This window comes from Varanus komodoensis, unplaced genomic scaffold (genome assembly GCF_004798865.1).
Source record: "Varanus komodoensis strain SLA01 unplaced genomic scaffold, ASM479886v1 scaffold3, whole genome shotgun sequence".
Classification (NCBI taxonomy): domain Eukaryota; kingdom Metazoa; phylum Chordata; class Lepidosauria; order Squamata; family Varanidae; genus Varanus; species Varanus komodoensis.
The window spans coordinates 14200599-14220958 of NW_025335761.1; the positions used below are offsets into that span (position 1 = coordinate 14200599).

The window sequence follows — 20360 nt, forward strand, 5'->3', positions numbered from 1 at the left end:
ATTTTCTGTGGGAAATTAATAGAAAAATGAATTTCTGAGAACTGCCACAGAATAATATTCTTTACTTCAAGAACCTGGTCATTAAAATCACTTTCAAAAAATACAAAGAGGAAATGTGACTGTTTTCCCATTAATAATTCAACTGGTACTCAAGCTCTGCCAAGTATAGGTCACTGTAGGATAATTTCAGTATAAAGAAAATAGGAATATTTTATGGGGAGATTATATGGTTTGGCGATGGACTCAGTACTGGGTGGAGGAAGGTAAGGGAGGGAATCAAAAGTAGTATCTCTTGATACAGGCGCTCAAGCACAGGGCACATTCTGCCAGTTTGAGCTGGTTTACCAGCTCCATCCCAAGCTGGCTACAGACAGTCCCAGTTCACATGATCATAGGGTAATTAACAAGCTATGGTGGCTTGTTAACCATCTTGCATGTGCCAATCACATGCCCACTGATTCATATAATTGCCCATGCTCTTTTCATCCAAAGGCAGAGAGAGTGGTTTGTTTATGTGGTTAACAAACCACTCAGAACCAATATGTTGTATGGCGCGGTTTTACGAATGAGACCGGAGACCGGTTGGAATTATCGAGAGAGATTTATTTACCTGCAGGGACCAAGCACTCATAGGAGTGTGGTCCCGAGCAGACGAATGCAGCTTTTTTATACTCTTTTACAGCTACGCAGGTGCTTGAATAACAGCGAACAATGGGGTTCCCCACTGAGCTACATTTGCACATTTTGCACTTTTCCCATGCTAAAGCAAGCAAGCGAGGTTACAAGGGCGTGACGTTCGCGGTTATGCTTGAGCGTAGCCTACTTTGTTTTCATCCTTGCGTAGCGTGCACATTCGTTGGGGTTCCTGTTCTTGTTCACGCGGACAGGACACCCTGATCATGCTTTCTTTTACCCGTGACGAGCCATGCCCTGGCTGCATGTTCGATTATGAGGGGGGTTACAACATTCCCTACTGGTCTTTTTGGGGAATCGAATCATCGAGTCAGCGAGCTGCTAGCGGATGCTGCTTTCAGCCCACACCCTGGCCCTGGCATGAAGTGCCAGTATTTTCACAGCGTCAATGCGCTGCTTGACAAGGCGGGTAATCCAACGGAGCAGGAGGGGGCCGAAAATACAGAAAAATAACAACCCTAAAAAGGGTCCTGCAAGGGAAGAGAGCAGGCTGGTCAACCAGGGGGACCAGTTAAAGAGGCGCTGATACCAGTTGGAACCCCCCTGGTGGTGCATTTCCCGGTCCTCCAGGCGGGCTTTGACTAGGTCTAGGCTGTTACGGATGATACCTGAATGATTTGCATAGAAGCAGCATTTCTCATCCAAGGCAGCGCATAAGCCGCCTTGTTTCAGCAAAAGTAAATCTAGTCCTCTCCTGTTTTGGAGGGCCACCTCAGCGAGGGAGTCAAGGGATTCTTCCAAGAACTTGATGGAGCCATGAAGCTCCTGCAAGTCTTTATCAACTTGTTCAGAGAGGTGGAATATGTCCTGGCTGCCTTTTATCAAGGCTCCAGCCCCGACAGCCGCGGAGCCTGCGATGCCCAGCCCAGCTAAAAGAGGAGCGAGGAGAGGCACAGCGCGCCGGACGCGTGAATCCGGGGAAGCAGCCACGGGGGTCATCTCTCCGTTGGCGAGAAAAACCTTTGGGAGCACTAAAGTCAGAATACAAAGATCCGGCTGAGGAGCTTGCGCAGCCTCAGGACTGAGGGGGATTAGGAAAAGGGTGGACGGTCTCTACCCGGAAGTTTACCTCACGTAAGTCCTGAACTGGCCGGTAGTCTTCGGTGCCGGGCTTTTTGACCGGTAACAGCGGGGTGTTCCATGAACATGCGGGGTGTTGCCCCTGAACATGGTCAGAGAACATCTGCTAGGCTGTTAACTGGAACGGCCATTATGATCACATTATCCAAGTGCTTCACCAACTGCACTGGCTAATGGACCATTTCTGGACCCAATTTAAAGTATCAGTCTTAATCTTTAAAGCTTCTGATGACTTGGCATAATTTCCTCTCATTTTTGCTGCTCTGCCATTAAATAAAATTGGCATATTGTATTGATTTGCCTCACTTCTCTGCCTTGACATTTGCATATCTTTACCCACTCAGATATGGATACTGGAGAAGGAAATGGGAACCCACTCCAGTATCTTTGCCATGAAAACCCCATGGACAGTGCCAACAGGCAAAAGATATGATGCCAGAAGATGAGCCCCTCAGGTTGGAAGGTGTCCAATATGCTACTGGGGAAGAGCAGAGGGCTAGTACTAGTAGTGCCAGAAATAATGAAACGACTGGGTCAAAGCCAAAAGGACACTCAGTTGCAGATGTATCTGGTGGTGAAAGGAGAGTCCGATGCTGCAAAGATCTATACTCCATAGGAACCTGGAATTTAAGATCTATGAATCAAGAAAAGCTGGACGTGGTCAAACAAGAGATGACAAGACTGAACATCGACATCTTACGAATCAGAGAACTAAAATGAACAGGAATGGGTGAACTTAATTCAGATGACCATCAAGTATACCACTGTGGGCAAGAATCCCTCAGAAGAAATGGAGTAGCCTTCATAGTCAATAAAAGAGTAGGAAAAGCAGTACTGGGATACAATCTCCAAAATGACAGAATGATCTCAGTTCAAATCCAAGGCAAACCATTCAACATCACAGTAGTCCAAGTCTGTGCCCCAACCACTGGTGCTGAAGAGGCTGAAGTTGACCGGTTCTATGAAGGCCTACAACACCTTCTAGAAATAACACCAGAAAATGATGTCCTTATCATCATGGAGGACTGGAATGCTAAAGTAGGAAGCCAAAAGATAACTGGAATAACAGGCAAGTTTGGCCTTGGAGTACAAAATGAAGCAGGGCACAGGCTGGTAGAATTTTGTCAAGAGAATACGATGGTCATAGCAAACACTCTTTTCCAACAACCCAAGAGACGACTCTACACATGGACATCACCAGACGGTCAACACAGAAATCAGATTGACTATGTGCTCTGCAGCCAAAGATGGAGAAGCTATATACAGTCAGTAAAAACTAGACCAGGAGCTGACTGTGGCTCAGACCATGAGCTTCTGGTTGCAAAATTTAGGCTTAAGTTGAAGAAAGTAGGGAAAAGCACTAGGCCACTCAGGGATGACCTAAATCATATCCCTGATGAATATACAGTAGAGGTGACAAATAGATTTCAGGAATTAGATCTGATAGTGTGCCTGAAGAACTAGGGATGGAAGCTCGCAACATTGTACGAGAAGTAGCAACTAAAACCATCTCAAAGAAAAAGAAATGCAAGAAAGCAAAATGGCTGCCTGAGGAAGCTTTACAAATAGCTGAGGAAAGAAGGGAAGTGAAAGGCAAGGGAGAAAGATACACCCAATTGAATTCAGAACTCCAGAGAACAGCTAGAAGAGATAAGAATGACTTCTTAAATGAACAGTGCAAAGAAATAGAAGAAAACAATAGAATAGGGAGGACCAGAGATCTCTCCAAGAAAATTGGAGATATGAATGGAATGTTTCATGCAAAGATGGGCATGATAAAAGACCAAAATGGCAGGGACCTAACAGAGGTAGAAGAGGTGGCAAGATTACACAGAAGAACTATACAAGAAAGAGCTTAACGTCCCTGATAACCATGATGGGGTGGTCACTAACTTCAAGCCAGACATCCTGGAATGTGAAGTCAAATGGGCCTTAGGAAGTCTTCGTAACAACAAAGCTAGTGGAGGTGACAATATTCCAGCTGAGCTATTCAAAATCCTAAAAGACGATGCAGTAAAAGTGCTACACTCAATATGGCAGCAAATTTGGAAAACTCAACAGTGGCCACAGGATTGGAAAAGGTCAGTTTACATTCTGATCCAAAAGAAGGGCAATGCCAAAGAATGTTCAAACTACCGCACCATTGCACTCATTTCACATGCTAGCAAAGTTATGCTCAAAATCCTACAAGCTAGGCTCCAGCAGTATGTGGACCGAGAACTACCAGAAGTACAGGCAGGATTTCAAAGAGGGAGAGGAACTAGAGATCAAATTGTCAACATACGCTGGATCATGGAGAAAGCTAGGGAGTTCCAGAAAAACATCTACTTCTGCTTCATTGACTATGCTAAAGCCTTTGATTGTGTGGATCACAACAAATTGTGGCAAGTTCTTAAAGAGATGGGAGTACCTGTCCATCTTATTTGTCTCTTGAGAAACCTATATGCGGGTCAAGAAGCAACAGTGAGAACTGGGCACGAAACCACTGATTGGTTCAAAATTGAGAAAGGAGTTCGGCAAGGCTGTATACTGTTGCCCTGCCTATTTAACTTATATGCAGAGCACATCATGAGAAAGGCAGGGCTAGATGAATCACCAGTTGGAATTAAGATTGCCAGGAGAAATATTAACAACTTCAGATATACAGATGATACCACTCTAATGGCAGAAAGTGAAGAGGAACTAAAGAGCCTCTTGATGCGGGTGGAGGAAGAGAGCACAGAAGTTGGCTTGAAACTCAACATTAAGAAAACTAAGATCATGGCATCCGGTCCTCTCACTTCCTGGCAAATAGATGGGGAAGAAATGGAGGTAGTGACAGATTTTATTTTCCTGGGCTCCAAGATCACCACAGACAGGGACTACAGCCAAGAAATTAAAAGACGCTTGCTCCTTGGGAGGAAAGCTATGGCAAATCTAGACAGCATACTAAAAAGCAGAGATATCACCATGCCAACAAAAGTGCATATAGTCAAGACTATGTTTTTCCCAGTTGCAATGTATGGCTGTGAAAGCTGGACCATAAGGAAGGCTGAGCACCGAAGAATTGATGCCTTTGAATTGTGGTGCTGGAGGAGACTCCTGCAAGTCCCTTGGTCTGCAAGGCGATCAAACCAGTCAGTCCTAGAGGAGATCAACCCTGACTGCCCTTTAGAAGGCCAGATACTGAAGATGAAACTCAAATACTTTGGCCACCTAATGAGAAGGAAGGACTCCCTGGAGAAGAGCCTAATGCTGGGAACAATTGATGGCATAAGGGGGCGGCAGAGAATGAAGTGGCTAGATGGAGTCACCCTAGCAGTCGGCTTGAGCTTAAGTGGACTCCGGGGGATGGTGGAGGACAGGAAGGCCTGGAGGAATGTTGTCCATGGGGTCGCAATGAGTTGGACTCAACTTCGGGACTAACAACACCCACTCAGTCCCCATTCTGCTTTGCAATTTTACCAACTCCACTCACTGCTCCATGACCTTCATTGCACATCTGACAGCTGCCAATGAAACCCAGCGGAGGGAAATTACAAGCACAAAGTGGGGCAGTTGAAAGTGGCTGGCAGCTGCAGGAGAAGGAGCATTCATGGCAGGTTTTATTATTTCAGTAGAACCTGAAGGAAAGTTCACTAGCAAGGGCAGCACAGAAGGAGATAATGATATTGACAAGCACATTTAAAGGAGGGTCATTTGGCTGTGCTGGGCTCAGTGCCATACAGACAGCCCTGTACACTTACATAGGTCCTCACAAATAATTTTGTTTTTAGATTTGCAAATGCCACAGTCACATTTGCCACATTCAAAAGAGCTCAGAAACTTAAATCTCGTGTGGAGTTAGGAAGTTTCCCTCATGAGCTAACAACCCACCATACCAGTTGCAGAAAGTGAACTGATCTGGGGAATAAGGAAATGAGGATTTCTGCCACAAAGGGCTCTCAGATATGTACTGACAGTGGCCAGAAGAGAAACAAGTCATGGCAAGCTGCCATGTGGGCAGTTGTCAGGAGAAGCAGCCAAGCCGCACATCTTTCATGGCTCATGGTCAGAGTGGCTTAGTATAGCTCACAGTTTGATGTATTTTCCCAAGTGTTTTTGAATAGCATACTTTCTGATGTCAGTGCTTTCCTTTTATTCTTTTGCAGAAACAACACCCAACCTGCTTATCTATGAAGAATGTCATTACCTGCAGATAGCACTGGATGATTCGGTAAAAGGATTGTTGTAAGGGATATTAGCCAGGAAATGGATGGTACTAGTAGCCAAATTGTTTATTCATTATTGAATTAGTGGGTTCAATAAAGCGTTCACATTCCACACAAATGTGGAAGTAGCTAAATGTGAAGCACATTAAGGCACCAATCTCAAGACTCGCAGAACTCAGGCAAACATGGAGTAAGTTTCTCTATTGTCTATAAGCCAATGTTCAGTGGACACTTATTCATAATATTGGGATACAAAAGTGTTAAATTATTGACTGTATCTTGTATTGAGCCATTTGAGAAAAGAGATTATCTGTATTTTTTTTCTACCTTATTTGCAAAAGCATGTGTTTGCTATTAAGTAGGGCTCTCTTCCCCAAATTAGTACCCTCCAGATGTTTTGAATTACACTTTCCAGCATCCCTAGCCATTAGCTCTGCTGGCTGAAGTCTGAAATGTGTGAAGGATACCAGATTGGGAGGAATGGGCCAAGGAATGCCTAGAAATTCCCTTCCATTCCTCTTTCCATTTTATTCCTGTATTTCCTCATTCCTCCTGCAGAGGGCAACTGTTGCCTTGAATTCTAGCAACTTGATTACTTTGTAGATACTTTACACCTTTTGTCAAATTTAAGGTAAATTAATGTCTCTGTTCAATGTTAGTTTTATCTTTTGTTCATGTGATGGTAAACAAAAATAAGTTGTTTGGGGGTGATTTTTTCACTGGTAAAAATGTAACTGAAAATTATTATTATTATTATTATTATTATTATAACATTTCTATGCCGCCCCTTGCCGAAGCCTCGGGGCAGCTTACAACACAATAAAATACATTGAAATACCAAATAATTTGATCTGGTGAGAAAATAAAGAAGGTTATTGTAGACATGGAAAAGTGTTGAAAAGGGCAGCTAAAATGATTAAGAGACCGTTCAGTGCTGACTGGGACTGTTTACGTTAGAAAATGAGGTGAGCAAGGGAGCCATGATGGAAATGTCCAAAATTATACATGGTGTTGAAAAAGTGGTGGGATGACATTTTTCTCCATCTCTCATAATACTAGACTCCAGGATCATCCTATGAAGCTGATTGCTGGAGGATTCCATACAAGGAAAAGAAAGTTCTTCACACAGCACATAGTTTAACTCACAGCCGCAAGATATAAGCAATGGCCATCAATCTGGCTACTTTAAAAGTGGATTAAATAAATTCATGGAGGATAAGGCTATCTATGGCTTCTAGCCCTGAGGGCTACTTACCAACTCCAGTATCAGAGGCACTTCATCTATGTACACAGTTGCAAAGGAATGTGAGCAGGAGGATGTTATTGCACTCAAGTCCTTCTTGTGAGTTTCCCAGAGACACAGGTTGGCCACTGTGTGCACAGAATGCTGGACTGGATGGATCCATCCTTGGCCTGATCCAGAAAGGCTGTTACGTTCACTCTACATGCACAGAGCATAGCTGTATATATAGCTGGAGTTTTGTTTAAATGCTGATACTAAAACTATATGCACTCTTAAATAAAGAAACTGGTGACAGGGATGTGCTTCTTGGTTAATGTGAACTGCAGCAGTAGCAGCAGCAAAGCTATCTTTAGCTGAGCTCAGTGGGTGAGAAATGGATCTGCCAACAAGACAGTCCTTGCTGAATGAAACTTACGTATCCTCTCCTCTCAAAATCTGGAGGGTCCCAGAACCCAGGGTCTGATGTATTTGTGTATTGCTTCTTTGGGTTGTAACCTTTGAGTTCTGCCACATTTTAAGAGAAATTTCCCATGTTTACTTTTACTATATTATATTTATTATTATTTTACATTATTGGCGATAAAATGATAGGGCAAGTAATGTAAAATCTACTTGTCAACATGGAGTTATCTGGTCAATATAGGAGCAACCAAAGTCATCAATTATTTCAACACTTCCACATATTTGATTTATATCCCACTTTTTTCTTACAGTGAATTCAAAGCGACTTACATAATCTTCCTTTTCCTTCTCTCAATTTTATCTTCACAACAACAGTTTTGTGAGGTAGGTTGGGCTGAGAATGGGCTGACCAGCCCAAAGTTACCCAGTTGGCTCCATGGCCAAGCAGGGACTAGAACCCAGATCACCTGCGTCCCCATCCCATGCTCTTAAGCATTACACCACACTGGCTCTCATTTTTGAAAAATGGAGGCTACAAAATATTCCCCCGTGCTTAACAAACTCTCTTCCTCAGATCGTTTTCGTTTGTGTAGAGCCGTTCAAACTGTGTGTGTTGGTGGTGGTGGGGGGGGCTGCTTAATACCTGTGGCCCAGCTGTTTTGGCCTATCATTCCTATGATCCTTCACTATTGACTTTGCCTAGGGTTGTTAGGAGTTGCTGATCTAGAAGGCCACAATGTCTACCTCTGCTTTATAGGATTTATTTAAGTAAAAAGAATTTGCTTGAAATGTTTTAAGAAAAATAAACAACAAAGAATTAAGCTTTGCATGGTCTACTGCAAGTATTTACTTTAAATCCCTCCAGTCCATCAATATGCTTCAAATGTACAGGATTGCATACTTGGCCTGTTCTAACAATCCAGATATAACTTATCTGTTAGAACTGACCTGATTAATTTATACTCTTGCTTAAGAGCTTAAGAAATGTCTTGCTGTATCAGCTCAAATTTCAACCAGTTCAAAGTACCATTCTGGAAGTGTTAAATGACCCATCGGATTGGCCAGTGGCTCTCCAGTGTACCATACTTTACACTCTTTACATCCCAAGGGTATATTATAGAATAGAAGCAGGGTACATTTAAATGTCAGATTCACAACAGACAATTATTCATTGTATTATTTCAACAACATTTCTGTGGTTCAACTATTATAGTCCAGTTTTCTCTTGCCTTGCTACAAGAAAGATTAATTGCCAAGAGCTGGTATTACGCTACTCTAAATATTTACAGTTGGACATTCCACTTGTAGGACATATTACGATTATGTCTTCAGATGTGAAGAAACCTCAACTAAGAGCATCCAAATTAGTTTAATGCTGTTCTATCAAGTTCAGTTTTAAGCTGCAAAATTGTGCAGTTAGGCTTCTGTAGGGCCATTGAATTCAATTGGATCTAACCAGTCAGTGTACAAAAATAAAGCAGTGCAGTCCAATGCTATGTATGATTGTGTTACTACATTGTAAGTTCCTCTAAGTGTGGTGAGAATTAAGACCATGCAACACAAGTCTACATGTGCTTATTCAGACGTAGGTCTCATTTGTTCAGCAGGATTTCCTAACAGGAATGCTGAGAAGGGCAATTCTGCGCAAGTCTGGAAAAAAAAAAGTTCTGGGGAGTAATGACTTTCCTGACTAAGCATTCATACGATCACAGGTAGGAATCTTAGTGATGCATCAAAGAATTTTTGGAACCAAAATGAGAGTCTGATAGTGGTTATTTTTAATCAAATTTCATGAACAAGAGCACATCTCAGGCACTGACAATTCCATGTGCGAAAAATAAAATAAATGGCCAGAACTGGCGAGGAAATTATATTAAATGAAATCCTAAGGTGTGTGAAAGGATCATGCTAGGGTGGTATCTCTCCACCTTCCTTCCCAGAAAATATTTATGAAGCTCACTTGAGCTCTCATGTTGGATGAGCAGAGAAATATGACAAGAAGGGCAAACTTTATCCGTTGGGTAATGAATGGTTGCCACAGGTTCTGTTTAGCAAATGTATTATTGTAAAAGAGAATGAAAATATGGAAAAGGTCTTTCTAACAATAAGACCTTTTATTAAACTATTTTTAAAAAACGTCCTTCAACACACCTGCTTCCATTTTGGTGACAGGCAAATGTGTTTTAACCAATTCAAGAAAAAAAAAAGGCTGGCTATTAGTATCAAAACGTATTTAACCAATTGAAAGCCACACAGGCACACTCCCTTGGAAAAGTATGAGGGAAATTCAGCTGGCGGGGTGATTATCGCCATGGAAATGCAGGAGTGAGGAACTATCAAGATGCTTCGTTTCTACCCCTATAATATGCAGCTGCAAAAGACACACGAACCCCCTGTAGGCCAAACAGCGAAACTACCTCACCCGCGCGTACGCTTCTCGCCACCATCCCCTCCCCGCCCATATCAAGAAAGCGCTTTCGCACGGCTGGGTAAGCCCCGAGCAGATGGAGGCGGGAAAAGGAGGAGGGAAGGCAAGGCACGAGGGAGGGGATCTCCCGCTGCGTGCCCGTGACGTCTAGCGATGACCCGCCCACTAAGGGGCAGGCGCACGGTCGCAGCCCCGCCCCTGTCCTTGAGAGGAGGGGCCGGTGGAGGAAAGAGGGAGTGCGGCTCCTCGCGCATGCGCGTGTGGGGGTGGGGCGGTGGGAAGGGGGTTCGTTCCCTGGGATCTGGCGCGGGAGGCGGGGCGGCGGTCGCCGAAGTTGTGGCGCTTCCCCCTGTCTCGTTCTCCCTGGCGGCTGCGCGCGGGGCGCATCGAGAGGATTCGGTCTCGCCGCCTGTCTCTGCTACTTTGAAGAGCCTGAAGCAGTCCGGCCGTGCTCGGGCTCGCCTTCTCACCTGCGCCCCCCCCCCCCCGCGCATTCGGCTGAGCCCTGTCCGGTGTTGTTGTCATGTGGAATGCGAAGGTGAGACGCCCTTTCTCTTCCTTGGCGCCGAAGCCGATCCACAGGTCCCCCGAAAGAGAACCGGGTGCGGGGAAGACGAGCTCCGGTTTCCGAGGCCCCGCGTCGCCCCACGTTGGTCGCCCAGGCGCCCCTCCCCGGCTGCTGTCCCCACCTCCCCTCGTGCTCTGGGGTCCCCTGTGGGAATCGGGGTCCCTTTGCTGGGGTGTGTGACTGGGGGGGGTGCGTTGGGGGCGAAGGAGGTGTTGTCCTCGTACACTTCGAGTTTTTCCTTCGCTCCCCCTCCTCTCCGTCTGAATGTGAACTTTTGTCTCGGTGTCTGGCTGGTTGCCTCCCGAGAACTCTTCCCCAGCCCCGCCTTTCCCCCCGTGCTTTCCCTTCCTGCCTGCTGGCATTCTCCTCGGCGCTCTCGGTAGGTGTACGTGCCTGCGCGGGAACCGAAGTGACAGCCTTGTTTTCTAACACTTTCCCCCTGGATGTTTACCATTGGGTTGTGCGGATTCTCTCCTGTCGTGCTCCCGCAGTGTTTGTGTTGTGTGGGTGACCCGCGTGTTGGGCTGCCCCACTGTGTGTCTGGCACCAAGGGGAATTCGAGTTAGTTCAGTGCAGCCCTTTTTGCCATTGCTGCCTCTTGGGTTCTCAGATGTAGCTATTTCCATTGTTGGCTCACACACGGTCTATTTCAGTGTGTCCTGAACTTAATCCTTGCCTCCCCCCCCCCCCACACACACCCTAATGTACTGGAAGTCCTGTGTTTGGGGAATTGGCCTTGTAAAGCCATTAGTCTCTACCTGCATACAGGGCTAGTGCAAGAAGGATTACATTAGTGTATCGGTGGCATACTGTGCACATAGCGCCAAATCTTATCATTTCGGGATTATTTGCTGTGGGTAAATATAGTGATACCAGTTAGGAGTTCTGGCCAAGGAAGTGTATTTTACAAAATATATTGGAGAGAATCGTTAAGAGAAATTTGCTTTGTTCTTATGAATGCATCCTGCCAATGTATTCTGTAAAAGCATCAAGGCATCAGTTTTCCCACTTCCCCCGTTTATTTGTCAGTAGTGATAAGAGTTGAAACTGTCTTCTCTATGTCTAATCTATGCACATTGTGGGGCAAATGCAGACAATTCTACTACTGCAAGGAAAATTTAGAGGAGGAATCTTTCGTACATTCATAGTCTTACACGCTTTTGCTCAACAATATGAATGACAGTTATCTGATTTGGTTTTTTGTTTTTTGTAAAACATTTCTAAAAACTTTGAGGTATTAGGAAAGATGAAGGGTTAATATTCTAGATATTTCATGTTTTTCTATAATGTGCGGAAATTTTATTCTCTCTACCACCCTTGTGGCAGTGTATTGATATTTGCATTTGAGATCACACCATATGTTGGCAAATTTTAAAATTCTTAGTTGAATTTATTATCTGGCTTTCACTACAAAAAGAACATTTATAGGTCACCGCTTTTGGATAGGCTTGATAGACAATGGTTATTTCTAATAGTGCAATTTGGCTGTCCTACTTGTTCCACAGAGGCAGCTGTCTTTGATTTTCTCAAATAAATGTAAAAGAAGATGCAAATTATCAGAGAGAGAACTTTTTTATTACAAGAGTTCCAAAAGAAACCTAAATGATACATTTTCAAGTAATATGCAATATCTGTCCATTATATGTTTTCTTCTGAATATTGATTTAATAAATTATCTTTTTGAATTTTAGTAGCTTGAAGGAAAAAACAAAAAATGTTGCCCATTTTCTGTGTCAAAACTGTTGGAATAAGCTTGATGGTCAATATTTTTATAATCAGGTTTACTAATTCAACAAAAGTTTGTTAACATTGTCATTAACATTAACATTAACATTAAAAGAGGTAATTTTTAGCAGGTGATATACACATCAGTGTATATCATTTCAGTGACTTCTATGGAATAATCAAGAATACAGGTGGATACTGGACTTCAGTCATGTTCTTTCTCTAAATGAAAGTATCTCATGCAGTCTAATATTGTGCATATTCCTCTGGAGCAAAGGTCCAGTGCATTTAATGTGGCTTACTCCCAATAATGTAAGCCTGGGATCATAGCCGTAAGTTGCAAAGACACACTTCCAACAAAACAGTTGCATCATTACTAACAAACATAATCCATGTCTGGCCAATATCATTTATGCTGGGAATAAGACCTAGTGAAATAATGGGCTTTAATTCTGAGTAGACATGTACAGGGAGCCCAATCTTCCCAAGTTAACCTGCATTGATTTCAGTGGGAGATACTTAGAGTGCTAGCCTACCAGTGGTTAGAAAAAAGTACTACATATATAGGAATGGCCCCTTAATGTATATGTGTACATTTCTCTCATTGAAATCTATGCTTAATGTTAGATGGATGGTGTCGATGTGCATTTTCTACAGGTAGATTTATTGATGTTTATTTTTATTGTGATTTTAATGTTTAGACCACTTAAATAGTGATGTTTGGAAAGGCAATTAATTTTGCTTTTATTAAAAGGCAGTTAATAAATACAAATGCAAGGTAGCTAGTTTGCTGCTTTTATTCTGAATTGTCAGACTTCCCTAAGCTATATGATAGGGTGGTAGTGGCATAGTTAGTTCAAATGATAAAGACTATCTGTTCACACTTGCACATTCATAGACTCATCAACCCACAGCAAGAATCAATGTTGGGAGGAACCAACTCTTAATTCTGGGAGGAAAGAACTGGATTTGTTCTGAATCTTTTCCAATGCGGTCAGAGAACTTTTTTCATCTTCATTCACTCAAGAAGATGAATTCTAAATTTGGTGCCTTCGTTAGCAACAGTAGTATTAAGGAAGACTTTTAGAGTTAATGAGCTAAGAGCTGATCAGCTAGGCTTTTTTCTCCTGCTGGGTGGTCGATAAGTCATTCTTGAGCTAGTAGTATTAAGGATCTGCTTTGACCATTGAAACAACCTATTCAGTCTGGTCATTTGGAGCTCAGGTCATCTTTTATGCTTTTCAGTTTCTTTCTTGATACACTGTTTAGAAAAGATTAGAATTGTACATATTAAAAATCATCTTCCATCTTAGTCTTGGACATCAAAAGTGGGCCCAACTAAAAGAAATATGCCTTTTCATTTTTAAAAATCTTTTTTGGGGAGGGGCACATATCCAAATTAGGAAATGCTGAATGGGTCTTCTGATTAATTTTAAATCAGTCTTCATCAAACAGTGTTTTCTGTTGATGCTATTATTCCTCCAAAGAAGCCTTGGATGTAAAATTGTATGGTTCAGAAGTGCTTCAAAAGAAAGAATAACATGTAGGTAAATGAGGAAGCAAAGATAGCATAAAGAAATAAATTTCCTCCTAAACCTTGAAATAATGATAGGCTTAGTAATCACTATATATAGATTTAATCTTTTAGATAAATAAATAAGTGAAGTTAAGACTTCTATTGATTATTGCAGATCTAAATTCTCTTTCTGATAAGCTTTCATATTTGCCCAGACTTGCCCAAATATACTTGAATTTTTACTCTTGGAACCATTTTGTAGTGACAATTTCTTAAGTGCAACTGGGTGAAACTGTAAAGGCAGATGCTTCTGAAAGGTGTAGTTTTTCTGATATTTCCTGTACTCTTTAGACATTAAGAGGAAAATGCAGCTGAAATTTTTCCTGTTGGTTTAAGTTGGTGGGTTAAATCGCTGCTTAAATTTCTCCAACTGAAATGAGACTTAAAAATATGTAACCTTGGATAGTTGTGCACTAAGGGAAAAGTTGTCTTTCACTTTTGTTTGTATCTACCTCACTTGTTCTATGTTGTAATTGTGAGTGCTTGAGAAATTCATTCTCTGAAAATGAACTGACATGCTCTGCACCTCCTGGATTAATACGTGGATGACATGCAGCTACTCTTTGGTTTTTTGGAATAATCTGAAGTTTATGGCGCAGTTCTCAGCTGCATAAGCATACTAGAATGTATATTTCACAATAAAATATGCTTAGAAATATTACTTATTTGATATGTAGTAATCTATAGGCAGCTGTGTGGCCCATTGACAGTAGCAGTGGGAAGTCAGCCTTTATGACATGGTATAATTAGCAGTGGACAAACTCACAGTCTGTTTGAAATTACAAGCTTAGGTAACATCATTGTGATCTCAGTGCTTGAAAGTGAAATTCTTTTCAATATATCAGTAAAATTGTTGGCTGGGAATAGAATGAGAAGTAAGGAGCTAAAATGGAGCCTCAGACTGAAATATGCAGCATTGCCAATTCAAGAGAGTAGGATGTGAATTGAGTCTTGCCTTACAAAAGACAACTATCTCAGAAGCAGCTATATTTCTAGCTAACTAGCTAGGCTGACCAGGTTTGCACTACACGGCAATCCATCCTGGGTTGCTGCCTACTATGGTTTGTCATGGGGTGCCTACCCAAATCAGTTCCTGCAGGGTAGCTTGTTTGAGTACAGTAAGTCCACCTGGACAACCATGGTTTGTTTGAGGACTGGTTGTACCCATAAAGAGTTGTCATGTCAGCCAAACCTGCATGATGAACCCCATTGTGGATACTGGGACACAGTGGCTCTCATGGCAAGAGTGGCAGGAACTCCTTGCTTCTCCTGCCGAACATGCCTGGGCACCCACCAGTGCCAGCTGCCCCACAAATGCCCAGGCATCACTTGAGGGTGACTGGCACTGGCTTGTTGGCCTCTGTGCCTTCTGCTATTTGACAGCCAGGTGTCCCCTTTAAAAGCGGGTTTGACAGGCATTGAGGGATTTTGGACTGGAACACATGGCTGCATTTATCCCATGCTAAAATCCCCTATTGCCCTAACAAAACTCCCTTTTAAAGCCACACAGAATGCAGCCTCCAATCCACCCTTCAGTGATTGATTGACCATTACTAGAAGTTGCATTCCATTGGAAAAGTCTTTGTCCTTTCACCTTTGAAATCTGAAATTGTGCTGCTAAAGCATAGCTTGGTGTTCTTGCTCTTAGAGCCATGCTGTCTCTGGGAGGTTTCTTATGTTGTGAATCATCCAGAGAGCAGGCTGGCTATAGGCACAGTATAGGAATGTTTTAAATATGCATGCATGCATACATACATATATACATACAATTATTAGTGAAGCCTTGTAGCATTTAGAGAAATCTCTCCAGAAAAGGATTCCAAAATGGAAGTGGAACAATGGATACTTTGCTTATTGAACCATTGTGTTTCTTCATAAATTATTACCTCCATTATATCTTATCTCCTGTGAGGATCTCTACCACCACTTATTTGGTCATGAAAGTCACCTTTCTCTGCTTAAGCAATGGTTGAATAGCGACTACTTTGTTGCTGCACCAGGCAGTAGTTCTGGATATTTTGGTCAAGTAGTTATAAAACTTTGAGAGAGAGTGGGTGGATGTCTAATATTGGGGGGGTTTTCTGTCTCTGTGTAAGCTCTGCAGTGGTTAGAGTAATCCAGCTAATCAAAATCAGAGTTAGGGGTGTCTAAACTTTGTGCTAAAAAGTATGTACTTTGGGGTGTAGGATGCCCCAGTTCAGTCTTTGTTGTTGTTGTATGTTGTTGTTGTTACATTTGAATGCCTTCCCATAGCCCTTAGGGCTCTCTGGGTGACTTACAATAAAATAGAACTAATACAAATTCGATTATAAAATACAATTGATACCAGTTTTATCAATTGCCCTTTTTGGGCTTACTGTCTGTCAGATCAAAGGTTTATGACCATTCTGTGGTATCGGGCATTTTATAGAGCTGGGTGGGAGGTTATTTAATCTTGAAGACCAAAACTGGTAGTTGAACTGAAGATAAACAAAATATATCTGAGATAATATTTTCTATTTATATGCAGCAAACAAGAATTTAGTTTTTCAGATCTGAAATTCTCCAGAGATTATATATGGATTGAAAATAAATACCTTAAATTCGTAGGTACCAACATTAGATTTGCAGATGACCAGATATGGTTTTTATTAGTTTATAAATGTAAATGCATAGTCTCTCATACTAGAGACATTAAAAAAAACTGGACAGCCATCTGAGTGGGTAACGTGGTGTCCTGCAACAGCAGGGGGTTAGACTCGATGGTCCTCATGGCCCCTCCCAACTCTAGTACTATTCTATGATTCTATGTAGTAAAATTATTTTGCTGTTGTAGCCATGTTTTTAAAAAGTGGTGTAAGTACTTCAAAAATTTTCACATCTTTAAAGGTAGGAAGTGTATACTTACTATGTCATAACTTGTCTATTATATTGCACTGTCTTATGAACAGAAAACTGAATCACAAAATTGAAATGTAATGAATAAACCCTTCCATGCTGTTGCTTACATTTAAAGCCCTTTTTGTTTTATAATCAGTGTATCTTAAATTGCATTTTAAGGTATGATCTCTTTGTTAATTAAGGCTCTCTGATATGTAGTGTTCCATCTAACTTCATTACTTTAGGTGAACTTGACAACAGCAGGGAGCAGGGCCTTTTCCAAATTGGAAATCCGAACTGGCTCCTCTTTCTTACCATCTCTAATGAAAGCTACAAGGTCCATTTGTTTTATCTCACTTTTGTAACTGATCAAGGTACTAGCCTGATAAATTTTGCTAGCTACTCAATTTCTCGTTTTGAAATCTAGTTGCTCATTATGTATACTTATGACTCATACGTTATTGAAAAATATAGTGAACTGGACAACAAATTTTAAATACATATGGTCAGACTCTTCACTCAAGCATCCAGGTTAATAAAACATTTTGTGGGCTAGTAGACTTATTCTTAAATTACTGGCAAGTTTTATTTTGCAAATCTTGCATTATCATTGTAATTGTTGACATGTGTGACTACATCACATCACTGGACTTTGGTATATTGTCTTGTTGAAGTTTATCTTGTGAATTTTCTGCCATGCTGATGATCCACAATAGGCTGAGCACTCACAAAACATGCTGTCCCACCTTGTGAGAAGAAGAAATCCTGTCAGTTTTCAGCGGATGGCATTATTGAAAAGGCTAGTATTTGGGGACCTGAGGTGTAGAAGGACTTGCAGAAAGCCAGCAAGGGACTCCAGTTGAGCTGGAAGGCAATTGTCATTTCAGTTTGAAATTCAAGTGTAGGTTGGAAAGAATCTGATTCTTGTTTTACTACTAATTGCTCACCAGATGATACAGTGAAATATATTTTGTTAAGCAAGGATTTGTAAATATATAAAAATTGATAAGGGCTTGGGCTTATGTAGTTGAGGAACACAAATCCATGGTGACTATACTTAGACACCAGTTGGTTCAGAGCTAGTTGACATATTAATGCTTATAAAACTTAGTGGCTTAAGAATTAAGGCAATGTCTTTACTCTTTATCATAGAATCATGAAGGGATTTCCTGCAGGATTTTTCATATTCCAGGATGAAATTAGTAGCTGTTGTGGCATATGTCATGAGTGGAACTGGCTGGAGTTGGAGGTTGGACTAAATGGCCCAGGAGGCCCCTTCTGACTCACTATGCTTCTATGTTTCTGTGCCTTCCTGTCCATCCCTGTTCTCTAATGGCTAAATGGCCCAGGCTTAAGAGACAACTTCAACATTTGAGGTGTTAGGCACAGTTGCAATTTCTATGCTTAGATAATGACAAAATGCTCTAACAAAAACTTTTTTGAAATAAAGCTTTGAATTAGTTAAATATAATGCTTAAGCAAGCTGTTGATTCTCCAGGCCCTCCCTTTATCTTTTAATGTTATCAGCCATGGTTTTCTTGTAGGCTGCATTGTTGAAATCAGTTGGGAGCTCAACTTTTCACCTGACTGTTGCATGTTCTACTCCATTCGCTGTAAGCCGTCCTGAGATGATTGTCGTAAAGGATGGCATATAAATGTTTTTAATAAATTAAATAAATAAATAGCCTTTGTTAATCTGTTTACATTTTGCTCCGTGTGACCATTAATACTTACATGAAACTGCTGGGTGCAGTTATGGGCTGGACTGTCATCATCTTTCTCATTTTTCATAATCTAATCCTGAGGAGGTTGTAACAGCTAGGAAACATTGGCTGGAGGTCATTTTTAAATGGATGAAAATGAAAAGTCTAAAAATTAATCCAAATAAGATGGAGAATCTGTTGATTGTGGGTACTAATGGTCTTAGCAAAGGTATTCAGTCTATTTAGGAATGAGTTAAGCTCCTCCTGGAGCAACAGATAAACAGTTCTGATATATCTGTACTTCTGAATGTATTGATAACAGCAGTTGTAAGGAGTGCCTTTTATCGACATCATCTGGAAAGGCTAAATATGTATTTTCCAGGACAAGTGAGATTTAGCCATGGTCATTCTTGTCCTAGTATTTTCCATGTTGGCTTGGATTAGTGAATTTGTGGGGCTAGTCTTGAAGACAGTCTGGAAATTTGTTGTGCTAAGAGCCAGCTTTGTATCACCTTCTCTAGACACCAGTATGTTTTCAGGTTTAATTCAAGGCTGACTTCATCCTCTAAGCCACAAACTGCAAATGGAATGTGGCATCTCAAGAATTACATCATCCCATGTGAACCTGTTCAAAAATTTATCTTGGCCTCCATAACTCTTCATGCTCTCTTCCTGGTACTTCTTGACAGAGCTGGCCCTCTGCCTTATGTGAGAAAGGATGGTGCAAGGTGTTTCCCAGCCACTGGTGGCAAACTGTGTTGGACACCTTTTTCTGGAGCAGCCAAAGCAGGTACTTTCCATGCCATTCTTTCCTGTAGGAAAGGGTGTTGCACTGGCTTCCTTTCCCACTGCTGCACTATGGGGCAGAAGGCACAAGCTGTCATCTACAATTTTTGATTGGCTACTAAAGCCTGCCAAAGCTTGCAGATCCCTCATGGCAGCAAAGCATTTAGAAATCTATCAATGCATCCCATGCATCTTCTTTCAATGTTGAATAAGTAGTGATATTCCAAAAATTCCTATCCACCTAGAGGAAACAGCAGTGGTTTTAGTGCTAATGTGTCCAATTTATCTTGTTAGATGAGACATTTATATTTTAGTTTATGACATGGACTTTTAATTAGGTGTATTGGGTATGCTTCTTCAGCCTCTGTGTTGGCTCTTTCAAAATGCAAAACTCATCCTAGGTGATGGAATGTTCACATTTGTTTTAACCTGAATGACAAGTTTCTCACAGCAGTTTAGGAGGGGCCTTCAATTGTTTATCAGCGACAGTGTTGAAGCTGGGCCTTTTCATGCATTGAAAACATCTGCACGATGTGATCAGGAAAGATCATCCACTTAATTTTTCTTAATACTTTATTTACTGTATTTCACTCCTGCTTTTTCAAAGCATCTCAGATCAGCAAAGAGTCAGGTCTAGTCACAGACTTATAAACTAAAAGGGAAAAAATGCAAAAAAGAAGTGGGTGGAGTGAAAGGGTAGAGGAGGGAGATCCGTTCTTCAAAGCCAGAATTAAGCTGCAACTGGGCATTCATATCTAGGTCAGGTTAAACTGATCTTTCCTTCCTTGGCAGTGTTGCTTGAATAGCAGTTGGTAGCTCTTCAGTCAAAAATTGTAGAGGCCAATGGATAGAATCTGAGCATTTTCCCCTTCGCTTTTATAGTCCCACGGGAACAGGTAATTAGAGATACTAGGGCACCAGATAGCTGGAGCCAAGCTTCCTTGCTGGGGAAGGAGGAACTACTACTTCTCCAGCCAGTGGATGGGCTAGGTTGGTCTCATCCTTACATTCAATTCATTAAATGGTGCCTGCCATAGAGTAAGGCTGGCAACCTGCAAGATATTTTCAAGACTTGCATAGCTGTGTAATGGCAGCCGCTCTTTGCTA

General features: G+C 41.7%; 1 protein-coding gene across 1 annotated transcript in view; it reads left to right on the forward strand.

The window, feature by feature from the left end:
• Positions 1-10358: 10358 nt before the first annotated feature.
• The window catches only part of PALS1 (protein associated with LIN7 1, MAGUK p55 family member), a 64953-nt gene continuing 54951 nt past the window's right edge, over positions 10359-20360 (forward strand). The window contains exon 1 of the mRNA XM_044436921.1: positions 10359-10574. The gene's annotated coding sequence lies outside the window, so the exon portion shown is untranslated. The remainder of the gene's footprint in view (positions 10575-20360) is intronic.